This window comes from Oncorhynchus tshawytscha, linkage group LG13, assembly GCF_018296145.1.
Source record: "Oncorhynchus tshawytscha isolate Ot180627B linkage group LG13, Otsh_v2.0, whole genome shotgun sequence".
In the NCBI taxonomy this organism is placed as follows: domain Eukaryota; kingdom Metazoa; phylum Chordata; class Actinopteri; order Salmoniformes; family Salmonidae; genus Oncorhynchus; species Oncorhynchus tshawytscha.
The window spans coordinates 68128797-68142403 of NC_056441.1; the positions used below are offsets into that span (position 1 = coordinate 68128797).

The window sequence follows — 13607 nt, forward strand, 5'->3', positions numbered from 1 at the left end:
ATCACAGAGCAGAATCCTTCATTGTTAAGCAGAGACATATTAAGTCCCCAATATCTCATTTGGGGGATTGTTTTGCCAATTTCAATATCTATATACATTGGGGCATGGTCAGAAATTACTATAGAACCAATAGCACATGACTGGACAACATGCATGTAAGTGGGCATAAAAAAATTGTCCAATCTAAAATAGAGTAGAAGGTATAGTCTCTGACATTAGGATTTAGCTCTCTCCATACATCTACTAAACCAGATGAATCACAAACGCTTCTGAGAGCTTTTGAGACTCTACGATTCGAGACTGGAGCAGTTAATGATTTATTCAATTTATCCAATGTCAATAGTGTGCAAAGCTGTCATCAAGGCAAAGAGTGGCTGCTTTGAAGAATCTCAAATATAAAATATATTTTGATTTATTTAACACCTTTTTGGTTGTACTACATGATTCCATAGGTGTTATTTCATAGTTTTGATGTCTTCACTATTATTCTACAATGTAGAAAATAGTACAAATTAAGAAAAACCCTGGAATGAGTAGGTGTGCCCAAACCTTTGACTGGTCCTCTTATTGCGGTGCATGGACTGCTCAAATAGAAGTTACTCACGTTCACGTCCATCAACTGGCCATGTGTGCACCCTAATAACATAACTAGCAGCCTTCATGAATCTGGGTTCTGTGCCGCTGTTGAGTGGATACTGTCCCGGTAGAAGGTGAGCGGACTAGGTGTCGTAAAATGTGTGGCTAGCCCCCTGGGAAGTAATGTAATCCTGAATTTAGCCAGGTGTATCAGGCCAAATCTGACTCCTGCCTTGTGAAGGTGGGCTTTTACATCTTTATATGCAGCTCTGGGAAGTCTGGGGAGATTTGGATCCGCTTGTCATTGTAGTTCAACTGTCCTCTTTCGCGGGAGGTCCAAATAATTTTCTCTTTGGTCTGGAAGTAATGTAAGTGGAGCAGAATTACTCTGGAAGGGCGACTGGGCGGTGGAGTGCGATGAGCCCTGTTGATGACAGGGCCTGTCAAATGTTTCTCTGCCGATGACGTCTTGCAGGAAAGAGACCATGAACTCGGTAGGATTGTGCCCTTCCGTCCCTTCTGGGATTCTGACCACACATATGTTCTGTCTCCGGGAACGTTTTTACTGTTAATCTAGACTACTGTTAACCATTAGCTTCACATTCTCAGAGGTAAAATTGTCATTTTTGGCCTCGTTTTTGGCCTCCAATTTGGTAAGCCGCTTATCGATGTTGATCAACGATGTTTCCAAATGTATTTTTTTGGCTTGTGTCGTGATAGTTTTTTGTAGTGTTGCCATAGTTGACTGGACTTCTGTCATTATTTCAGGTCGTAGACTTGACACAGAGGAACAAAGTTTGTTCATGAAATCAGAGCGTAGTGTAGCCATTTCTGCGTGGATGGTGACTAGCATCTCCATGACGTTAGCATCCACCATCTTGTTGCTAGTCTTCTTGTTTATCGTTTCGTCTTGTTTTCCAGGTTCCAGACATATCCAACAATGCCACCCAAATGTTGCTAGAGCCAGTAGGTGTGCAGAGGGTGTTCAACTACACAAACTTGGATGCAGCGCATCAGTAATATTAACAAGAATGAAGCAAAGCACTGGCCTTTTGTAGATCAACAAACACAATTTCCTTACAGCTTTGGTATTGTTTTATGTATTGTTGAGCTGCCTTATTTAATCTGCTTTATGTGTTTGTTTGTCACTAGCTGGTTGGTAATGGGTGGATTAGGTGGTTTATTATCGCTAAGCGCAAGACACAACTGAGTGAACCAACCAGTGACATGCTTACCAAGGTGTTGGACAGTGTCTGATTTGGTCCACCATAAGCATTTTTAGTTAAGGTTAGGGTTTGGGTTGTGCCATAACCCTTTCCCTAATTCTAGCTTCATGCCCACATCCCAGTTCAACCCTAACCCTAGCTTTATGTATGTATGTACAGTATGTATGTGTTTAATAAGGATGATGTCAACTGCTGTCTTCTGTGTGGTAGTGGTATACTGAGACAACTTGCTGGAACATGTTCTAGAAAGTTGCAAAGAGGTGCGGATCAGGCAGGCGAATTGGCTTTTGCTTTTCAACCTTTTCATCCAAAACCAACCAACACAGACACGTGGGCATACGTACGCACACACACACTAAGATCTGCAATGCCAGCTGATGTAATCACCTTCAGACCCTTGTTGATTACTGGCCAACTTTCTACTCTATGACCATTGATCTGCATGGTGCCAGTCAGCCATAGGTGAGGTTGATATTCCATTTGAACTTCAGTTGTTTCCCGCTTCCTGAAGTTTCTGGTATGCTCTCCACTCGCTCTCCTCAGTGTTAGTTTTTTTTTCAATCACTCTGGCTCATTTTTCAGATGTAAGTCATATTTCCAAAATTAAGTACAAAACTTTAATCTGATAACACTTGTAAATGGCCCCTATCTTATGTTCAGAACCTTTGATTGTGCATTCATTGGAGTTTCACACATATTCCACCCCGGACTCATTCATCCAAAATCAAAGTGTTCTGTTAAATACCATGAGCAATTTTTGTTTATTCACAAATACATAGGATAATGAAAGGCTCACCATTTAGTCATTTGAACCACGTAGCTTTAAAAAGAATTGCTAACAAGCATCAGTCACAACTGAAGTCACTTTTTCAAAACTCTTCAGTCTGCATTACCAACATGCATCTTGGCCCAACAGTTAATCTCACCTCAAACCACTTCATACATGTCTCAAAATAAACTCGTTCGACCATAACACTGGCAACAACTCCCAATCAGAAAGCATACATTGACACTTATAACACACTGAACTAAAAATCCCAAACATGGAGCCTTACATAAATTATGAACTTCTCTTTGAAGTTTGAATGATTTTTCACACAAATCATTATAGAATAAGAACACCTCACTTTATTGACTGTACTAAAGTATATGTCAGAATTCATCAGAAATGCAGCAATTTGCTTCAATAGCCTATCTATATCTTTTGTGGTCAACCATGGGGTGTTGGGTTGAGCATGCAGAGATGAACACAGAGACAGGGAGGTTTTAGTCCGTAAACAACTTTACTAGGACATAAAATAAACATAACAAAGAAAAATCACGTAGGTTTGGCTCAGTCCTTCTTCTCAGCTTTTGCTCTGTGTCGGTCTCTCCCTGTCCTACTCCGCGGTGTGCCACAGTGGTCCTTTTATTTGGTCTCCACGGCTGGTTGGCACTTTCCCCTAATTACCTCCACTCGGAGCTATCCGTGTCAGGGTGCCCAGCTCGTGTACTCCCAGCAGAGGGAGTCAACGTCGCATCACGTACCTCCCATCTATTACCATCCCCCGGAGTAGACCTCCTGGGATACCACACTTTGCATATAGTAATGTACTTGTGAACAATAAAATGTTGAAACAAAAAACGAATTCCTGAAATTCCAGGGCTGCAATAATAATTACAACAACATGTATAGTATAATCACTCTAAATGTACAGTAATGTGAGGGTTCTAGTTCTCCCTCTCTCCTGCATTTGACCACAAGTTCTCATCAACATCACATCTTATGTCTTCTCTGGCGATGCATCTTGGAAAGTATCTTCTGGAATGTCTAATCCAACGCTGGCAGTCTTCAGGAGAAGTGTCTCCACACCCTGGCAGTCTTCAGGAGAAGTGTCTCCACACCCTGGCAGTCTTCAGGAGAAGTGTCTCCACACCCCGTGTTCATGGCATCCAGTAAGGACATCTGGTCATGTGGATGGTTGTCATAAACCTTCCACCTCCATGCAGAGAAAAAATCCTCTATGGGGTTTAGGAAGGGGGAGTATGGAGGCAGGAATAGTACTGACATCCTGGGATGTGCAGCAAACCAGTCTGTGACTGCAGCAGAGTGGTGGAATGCCACATTATCCCACACAACAACGAAGGTAGGGGAGTTTCTTGCCCCTCTCTCCACTGGCACAAGTTGATTATGCAGGTCATCCAGAAAATAAATTAGCCTCTGTATTGTAGGGGGAAATGAGTGGTTTGTGTAACAGCAAACCATCATTGAACAGTACTGCACACATTGTGATGTTAGCTCCTCTCTGGCCTGGGACATCCACGGTTGCTTTCTGTCCAATCACATTTCTTCCCCTGCGGTGTGTTTTTGCCAGGTTGAATCCAGCATCATCCACAAAGATGAATGTATGTGCAGTTTGCCTGCCTTCCATCTCCATTACTCTCTAAAATACAGTAAATCCACAGTTTTACAGTACTTTACATTATGTATAGCTGTGTATGTACCCTGTTTGGTTATTGAACAGACATCTTACCTGGACATATTGATACTGGAGTTCTTTCACACGTTCACCGTTTCCCTCAAAGGGTACAACTGCTTCCTCCTTATTTCATGTTTCTCTAGGACTCTGGCCATTGTCGTTGTGCTGACTGTATTCACATTCCCAAAATTGATATTGTCTGCCAGCACTCTGTTTCGAATTTCCCACAGTTGTATTGGATTGTTGACATGGTATTTCCTCTGCCTGCATCTTATAATATTCTGCCTTTCCCTCCTGTGGGAGGCAACCTTTGGCAACCTACTGAAAAACGCAAGACAAGACAATCAATATATTTCAAAATGTCAGTACATGTAAAAATGTGAACATACTGTATTGTACTGTAATATGTAGTTAAATTATCATTGAAGGATGCACATCTCACCTGTTGTTTTGCTGCAGACGCTGCAGATTTGGTTGCACCCTTAAACCAGCCTCTCAAAGAGAGACCATGGTTTACAACATGGTCAATAATTGTGGCCCTTATCTCATCAGAGACCGCCGCTCTTGGTCTTCCTCTCCTTCGTCCTCCACACATTCTCCCTCTCCCTGCCACTCTTCTTTCCCCACCAACCTGTCTTCCTTGATCCATGTTTCCAAACTAAATCATTCTGAAGCCGTCCTCTTTTGTCTGTTTGGAAACTAGAATAAAACAGGACACTTGGGTAGGCTTTCAGATGAAATTGCAGTCAGCTGGGTTTGGAATGATTAAATATTCTGCTGAGATTTTCTATATGTTTCAATCTGGTTACTGCATAAATGCACAACATTTGCCATCATTCCGCTTGAATGTGTTTTTAACAGTTTTGGAAACAGTATATTAGCATTTGAAAACGTGCTGCAAATATATAGTTCTGCAGGTGGTGGAGTATGAATGAGAAAAGAGTTAATGGATTTCAGAGAATGTGGTCATTGAATGCATTTTGTGTGGAAGCAATGAAAAATGATTCACAGTTTGGTCCATATACACTTATGTGTCTCCAATAGCAAAAAATAGAGGATACACATTTCAAAACGGTTCTTTTTGAAGTGCTGCAAAGAAAGATTAGTAGATGGTAAATATCATTTTCCATACAGTATTTGACTATAACTTGGAAAGCACTTCTTTTGCATCTAATGACAGGTTGTGTGCATGTCAGTCTTACAGTTTCATTGTCCTTATACAGTACATACGTAGGACAAATCAGCAGAAATAGGGGTATTGTAAAGCAGTTGGCTACTGTAAAAACATAGTATGGTGTTGTATGCCATTTCTGCCCCATGCAACATTGTACAAGAACACCTTTTCTATGTGACTTGGACAGTATCACATGTCTCCCTACTTGAAATTCATCAGCTTACAGTGTATCAAGGTAATTCTGATAGTGAGTGGAATATATTGTTATATATAACCAAGTTATTTCAGAGGTGCATTGTACACTACACTATAATTCCAAATGGCAGCACATAGAGTGACTCTTTCCAATTTGGAATGATGCTGTAGTATGTACCGCCACATCCACATAAGGTTTGGTATTACCTTCCAACATAAATTGATATCAAATTGATACATTTATGAGGTAAACATATACCGTACAAAAGTACAGTTTTCAGCGGTTATCAAACTGTATATGTTAACTAGGCACTACATAATTTTGGTTTATGTACAGTTGAAGTCGGAAGTTTACATACACTTAGGTTTGAGTCATTAAAACTCATTTGTCAACCACTCCACAAAGTAATTTTTCCAACAATTGTTTACAGACAGATTATTTCACTCATAATTCACTATATCACAATTCCAGTGGGTCAGAAGTTTACATACACTAAGTTGATTGTGCCTTTAAACAGCTTGGAAAATTCCAGAAGATGATGTCATGGCTTTAGAAACTTCTGATAGGCTAATTGACATCATTTGAGTAAATTAGAGGTGTACCTGTGGATGTATTTCAAGGCCTACCTTCAAACTCATTGCCTTTTTGCTTGACTTGGGAAAATCAAAATAAATCAGCCAAAAATTGTAGACCTCCACAAGTCTGGTTCATCCTTGGGAGCAATTTCCAAACACCTGAAGGTACCACGTTCATCTGTACAAACAATAGTACGCAAGCATAAACACATTGGGACCACGCAGCCATCATACCGCTCAGGAAGGAGACGTGTTCTGTCTCCTAGAGATGAATGTACTTTGGTGAGAAAAGTGCAAATCAATGGGGTGGCAGCATCATGTTGTGGGGGTGCTTTGCTGCAGAATAGATGACATCATGAGGGAGGAAAATTATGTGGATATATTGAAGCAACATCTCAAGACATCAGTCAGGAAGTTAAAGCTTTGTCGCAAATGGGTCTTCCAAATGGAAAATGACCTCAAGCATACTTCCAAAGTTGTGGCAATATGTCTTAAGGACAACAAAGTCAAGGTATTGGAGTGGCCATCACAAAGCCCTGACCTCAATCCTATAGAAAATTTATGGGCAGAACTGAAAAAGTGTCTGCGAGCAAGGAGGCCTACATATCTGACTTAGTTACACCAGCTCTGTCAGGAGGAATGGGCCAAAATGCACCCAACTTATTGTGGGAAGCTTGTGGAAGGCGACCCGAAACATTTGGCCCAAGTTAAACAATTTAAAGGCAATGCTACCAATACTAATTGAGTGTATGTAAACTTCTGACCCACTGGGAATGTGATGAAAGAAAGAAATAATTCTCTCTACTATTATTCTGACATTTCACATTCTTAATTCCTAACTGACCTAAGACAGGGAATGTTTACTAGGATTAAATGTCAGGAATAGTGAAAAACTGAGTTTAAATGTATTTGTCTAAGGTGTATGTAAACTTCCGACTTCAACTGTAGTTATCCATTTTGAGCCGTTTGAATAAGTTACAGTTAATTGTATTGTTAGCAAATGACAAGGCAAAGAAAAGTGAATATTGCATTTTGAAAAGTAGATACATATATTGAATATGTATCCATATTGAAAGAGTGATTTGGTGCAGTGAACAAGTTACTTTCTTTGTTTTAATCAGTCAACTGAAAATGTACTTAGAGTTTTGAAACATCTCAATGATCTGTTTTGAGCTTAGAAAAGGGAAACTGAATGTATTCAACTGAAATGTGTCTCCCATATTTAACCCAAACCCTCTGAATCAGACCGGTGCGCGGGGGGGGCTGCTTTAACACATCCATGGCACCCGGGGAACAGTGGGTTAACTGCCTTGCACAGCAGATTAATGACAGATTTTTACCTTGTGAGCTCAGGGATTCGATCCAGCAACCTTTCAGTTACTGGCCCAACACTCTAACCACTAGGCTACCTACCGCCCCATGTACCACATACTTGTGAAAATTGCACTAAAGGGATAGAAAAAACTTGTTCAACCAATAAAAATACATTTTAGATGAAACTCATAAACCCATGTAGAGTCGCTTGCCCTAGTTCCTGCCATTAAATGCTTGAGTTTGAATGAAAGGAAGCCATTGTTTAACGATCAATAAATATTTTGTAGGACATCCTGGAAAGTTCAAATTGCAGAGCGTTATGTGTTTCTTACTATAATTTATCATATTGATTTAGAAACAAGGTTCAAAACAAAACCTGCTTGACAACTACCTCTGCTACACAGACAAAGATATATTTATCTTAAACTTGTCGATTGAACCCCTGTCAAAATAGAAGAAGAAAAAATATTTGAGTGCAAATAAATATCTTGCAACGATCAAATAAAACACCTTAATTTTGGTGAGATGTAATGACAAGCGATATAAACATATATTTTTTTAAACGTACAGTATGTGCTTCTTTTGAAATAATCATACCAATATACATGACATGTTAATGATGTATTCTACAGCTGTTTGTCTAATAAAAATACATTTTGGAATACTCTTTCATTTGTTGGTTCACTTTTAACAACTTCATGATACTACTAAAAACTATTTTGGCAAAGGAGAAATGCTCACTAACAGGGATGTAAACAAATTTGTGCACAGAATTTGAGAGAAATAAGCTTTCTGTGTGAATGGAACATTTCTGGGATCTTTTATTTCACCTCATGAAACATGGGACCAACACTTTACATATTGCATTATATTTTTGTTCAGTATAGATTAGATCCAAGGCCATTCTCCACATACATAACTTAGTGGCACTTTGTTTTAGGGGAACAGAAATGACTGAGAAATGACATGGTCAAATGGTAATTATATACCAATACCTTTACAGAACACCCCTTGTATTTCTAGGGAATATGGTAAGCTTACCAACTGAGTTGATGGGTTTGGAGAAGGGAACCAGGCCCCAGGTGTCAGGGGAGAAGAGACCCCGGCCTCTGTAGCCCCCTCTGGATCAGCCTCCACCAAGATCCCTCATTCAGAATCAGCTTCTTATACACATCATTCTCCCCAAACCAAACGAGTACTCAGGCACGAGGTCAGCCCTGGTAGACAATAACACAATAAGACACAACACAACATAGTCAGTCTCACCTCCAGATGATCAGTGTGACAGTCTGTTTAAAGTGTATCTGCTTGGATCAATGTAGCTTTCTGGTGTGGATCGTTTGTGTATACCATGTGGACTTACCCTTGTTGCAGAGCCAGTTTCACAAACCCCTTGCGGTTCTTTAGGGTGAGACAATGAACTCCTGGAGTACAGTCCAGAGATTCAGCTGCCCCTCCAACAGTAAGAACGACTGCATTCCCTGTCCCATTACATGGCAGAATGAACTCCAGTGTGGCGCGATTCACAGGACAAATCCCTGAATAATAACAACAAATCACTCTTTTTAGGAGCAACATTTACGGAACTACTCAATCATATCTATAAATTAAACATTTACTGTCCTTGAAGGGAAATGAATCTACAATGTATGTTCACGTTATAAACAATCACTCATTGTTTTAGTATGGGTTGAAACTAACCAGAGACCAGTGTCCTCACCTGCAGACATCAGGTACTCTCTGGCTAAGGGCATGTGGAGGTTTCCAGCCAGGGTAGCCACAAATGGTGTTATTCCAGGGAACTTGGCTGAAAAACCATTGGCTTCTGTTGCAAAGTTACAAAGTGCTCCAAAACAAAAGATTCCATGTGGGTGGGAGCCTAGGATATAGTTTCGATTGGGCAACAAGTTGTGGGTCTTGATAAGCTGGAGTCAGAAGATTGTTAAATATGAGACTCGACATTGAAATTATACTAAATATTAAATATTGGCCTTAACCACAGTTAATGTCCCTATAGGAATGTGACAAAGCAGTGTGCAGTTACTATCACTCACTCGGATAGGGAAGTAGTCTCGGTAGTAGGTCCAAACTGTTCAGTTCCTCACCCACGAGAACCTTCGGCCAGCTAGGAGTCAACACATCATATCATCAACAAAAAGATACAGTAAGTCTGAAGAACAACCAGTACTCCAGCTGTATTCTCTATAATGTAGCATTTAGCTTGCCTTGTTTGTGTGTGTTCCAATCATAGATGAGCCAGGTGGTGTATGAGGCCCACCAGTAGTCAGTCCAGACGAGGTACAGCATCACCACAGAGCATATAGGGCCTGGTCCAACACAGAGGGGCAAGAGGATGAAACACAGATTAACTTTGAATTGTCAAACATCCTATTGTTTTTTAAAATCTGAGAAAATAAAAAAATCTATACAAAAAAGCACACAAGTTTGAGAATCGTAATTGACTATTTGTGTTGTGTCATAGCCAGTTAGAGGTTGTTCAACCCATTAACACTGTGGTGCAGTGTTTATGCCCTCTAGTACGCAACAGTTTTCCAAGAAGCCCAATAAAAGGCTGGCCATTTATATACTGTTCATAAATTAAAAACAAAAATCCAGTACTTCAGCCATTTGACAGTGAAGTATATGGAGCTCAGCAGATAATCTCACCTAATGATGAGGAAGGAGACAATGAACTGCATGACAGAGAAGACCTGGACCTGATTCTCCAGCCTGGGACACCAGGCCCAGTGCATAGAGAGCAGGGACTGCAGGGACGACAGGAGGACGGAGCCAGTGCCTGGAACACATCACATTAGGATTGATAAACTTAAATGTCAACACTTTGCTACTTAAAATGCAATCAGATTATATTTACGGGAACTTGAAAGTACACAAAATATGTAACAATACTCAACACAGTTTGTGAAAGAAATAAACCAAACTTAATTAAGAGTGAAGATACTGGAATGGATTTATTGCACCCTGTAAAAATGATCTTACCTCGCAAGACACAGGTGTATGCTGCAAGAATTGTCTTCTTAACTACAAAATTGAACATAGAAAGCCAGAAATGTTAGCTGTCAAAGGGCAATAAAACAAGTTCTCTCTTTTACAACCCATGACATCAGTGCTCTCTCACACTTGGCTGAACAAGTTTATACCCCTCAAAGGAGGGGCGACAGTGTGAAGGGTGCTGTGACTGTCACAGAGCACATTGTGTACTCTCTTTGTATTATTGCAGGGGACAACTGAACATTGTCCTTGAATATTATCTGTTTCATTATGTCAAAATGTTGCCTCTCTTTAGTCATATAACATGCCATTTATAAGCTACATAAGCAAGCAGTCTGGTCTCATAGACTAGGCGTCAAATAGCATAAAAAATAAGATATGTTATGTTTGGTATGGTTACATAAGACAAAAACGAAAGTAGGGTGGTTGGTCAGGGTGTATGGGTGGTTGTATAATGTGAATGTCTAGCAACTCAAAGGTTGCGAGTTTGAATCTCACCATGGACAATTTTAGCATTTTAGCTAATTAGTGACTTTTGATGTAGTTAGTACTTTTTAGCTACTTTGCAACTACTTAGCATGTTAGCTAACCCTAACCTTAACCCATTTAGCTAACCTATCACCTAACCCTAACCTTAACCCTTTTAGCTAACCTTTCCCCTTTCTCTAACCCTAACCTTAACCCTTTAACCTAACCCCTAACCCTAACCCTAACCCCAAGCCTAGCTAATGTTAGCCACCTAGCTAGAATTCGTAATATATTGCACTTTTGCAAATTCGCAACATACTGTACGTTTTGCAAATTCGTAAAATATATCATACTAAATGGAGTGTCTCGGATTTACATACAGAATAATATGAAATGCTCTGAGACCAGTTTGAAGCAAGGGATGAAATGTGTGTCAATGACGATTGTCAACTAATAAAGGAAATGTTAGCAAAATCGAATAGAAAAGTAAATATAATTTTTCTTTGATTGGACAAATGTGTTTGCTTAAACAATCAATCCATGGACCATGAGGTCAAAATTGAAATGAACAGATACACAAGCAGGGAAAATCCAATGGTAGTCATAGGGTGACAGATTCCGTTACAGCGCTTTGAGACAATGTGTCTCAGAGACTGTCCTTGGTCCATAACAGCTATTGTAGCTTCACAAAGCATATCTTTGTTTCGCAATGATTCTGTAATCTTAACATTTTTGCTTGATAAAAGACACCTTGACCCCACATTGAAACCAATGAATGAATCATGGTGAAAATAAACATGAAAATGTTTCTTGCATACTGTACATATTTATAAGGAGTCTTCTGTGAATCAAGTATAATAGAATAAATACTGCCAAATTTTCCTTACTTAATGTACAGATTTAAACATTCTGACATTGCTCATCCTAATATTTATATTTATATATTTCTTAATTCCATTATTTTACTTTTAGATGTGTGTGTATTATTGTTAGATACTACTGCACTGTTGGAGCTAGGAACACAAGCATTTCGCTACACCCGCAATAACATCTGCTAAATATGTGTATGTGACCAATAAAATGTGATTTGATTTGATGAGCAATGACAGGTAGGCTATCCATCAATTCCACTTCTAGTCTCATTGATGGAAGCAAAATGCCTAAACGCATTATAAGCCTCATATTGGCTCATCAGATAACTTTCCCACATGATATGAAACCCAAACAATTGTGCAATTTACCCTTTCCCAAAGCCTATGTAATATGTCCCTCCATTATAATTGGTGTTACTCTCAGCCATTTGTAGATGTGTTGAATAATGTACTGGTTTTTCCAACTATTTGTAGCTTTTTCTATCCCCCTGTGTTTCTGTTTGTTCCCAACAGTGTTTCAGTGACTGATATCTGTGACCTTCACATACTCAATAAAGTAGGACAACACATTGAATCACACCCCACTACCCTCAAGCATCATAGGTCTACTCATAATTATTCAGTACTGATGGTATAACTAAAGCCTACTCACAGAGCTTTAGGCTATACATATACAGATAACTGCCAAAATAAAGGAAACACCAATATAAAGTGTCTTAAAATAGGGTGTTGGGTCACCACGAGCCAGAACAGCCTCAATTCACCATGGCATAGATTCAACAAGTGTCTGAAACTATATTGGAGGGATGTGACACCATTCGTCCAAGAGAAATTCCATAATTTGGTGTTTTGTTGATGGTCGTGGAAAACGCTGCCTCAGGCGCTGCTCCAGAATCTCACATTAGTGTTAAATTGGGTTGAGATCTGGTGACTGAGATGACCATGGCATATGGTTTACATAATTGTCATACTCATCAAACCATTCAGTGAACACTCATGCCCTGAGTATGGGGACATCCTATGGGGGCATAGTCATAGTAGCCAATATAATGGCCATTTTTATACATGACGCTAAGCATGATGGTTTTAATTGCTTAATTAACTCAGGAACCACACCTGACTTCGTGATACTTTGTACCCCTAATTTATACTCAAGTTTTTCCGTTATTTTGGCAGTTAACTGTACATCTCCCGCCATTAATTCTAATTTATAGTATGTGAGTGCTGAGGTATGCTATACTGTACACTAGACCGACGTTTGCCGTGTCTGTACATCATCATCGGGAAAGGGAGGGTTAACCAGGCAGCATCTCCTCCCTCTTTGCGGCCTAACGGTGACGGACCCAGGTGACAGTTCACCGTGCAGACCCCGGGCATCTTCTGAGGTTTCTGGAACGTAGCGGGGTGGGGCCCCTCTGATGCGCAACCAGAAAGCCGATCCAGACCGCGAATGCAATGGGCTCCTCACAGCAAATTCAGTCTATTTCAGTTTAAATTATAGTAGCTGTGTAGAACTAGTAGCCTACAAAGGGCTTTCCTCATTTGTATTATAAGGCTCTTAAATTTCTTACCATCCAGCAAGCATCGTAGGATTTCTGAAAAATAGAGACATAGGTAGACACGTACATTTTTCTGACAGGACAGAATTTGAGTGTGCGCAGGGAGCATCATTTCCCCGTCTCTGGTCCGTGAGTAGAACGTTCATCCAGGCCTCTCTCAGTAGCCTAAAACTTTG

General features: G+C 40.0%; 1 pseudogene; it reads right to left on the reverse strand.

The window, feature by feature from the left end:
- Positions 1-1335: 1335 nt before the first annotated feature.
- Positions 1336-13583, reverse strand: LOC112266144 (annotated as a pseudogene).
- Between the last annotated feature and the right edge of the window lie 24 nt (positions 13584-13607).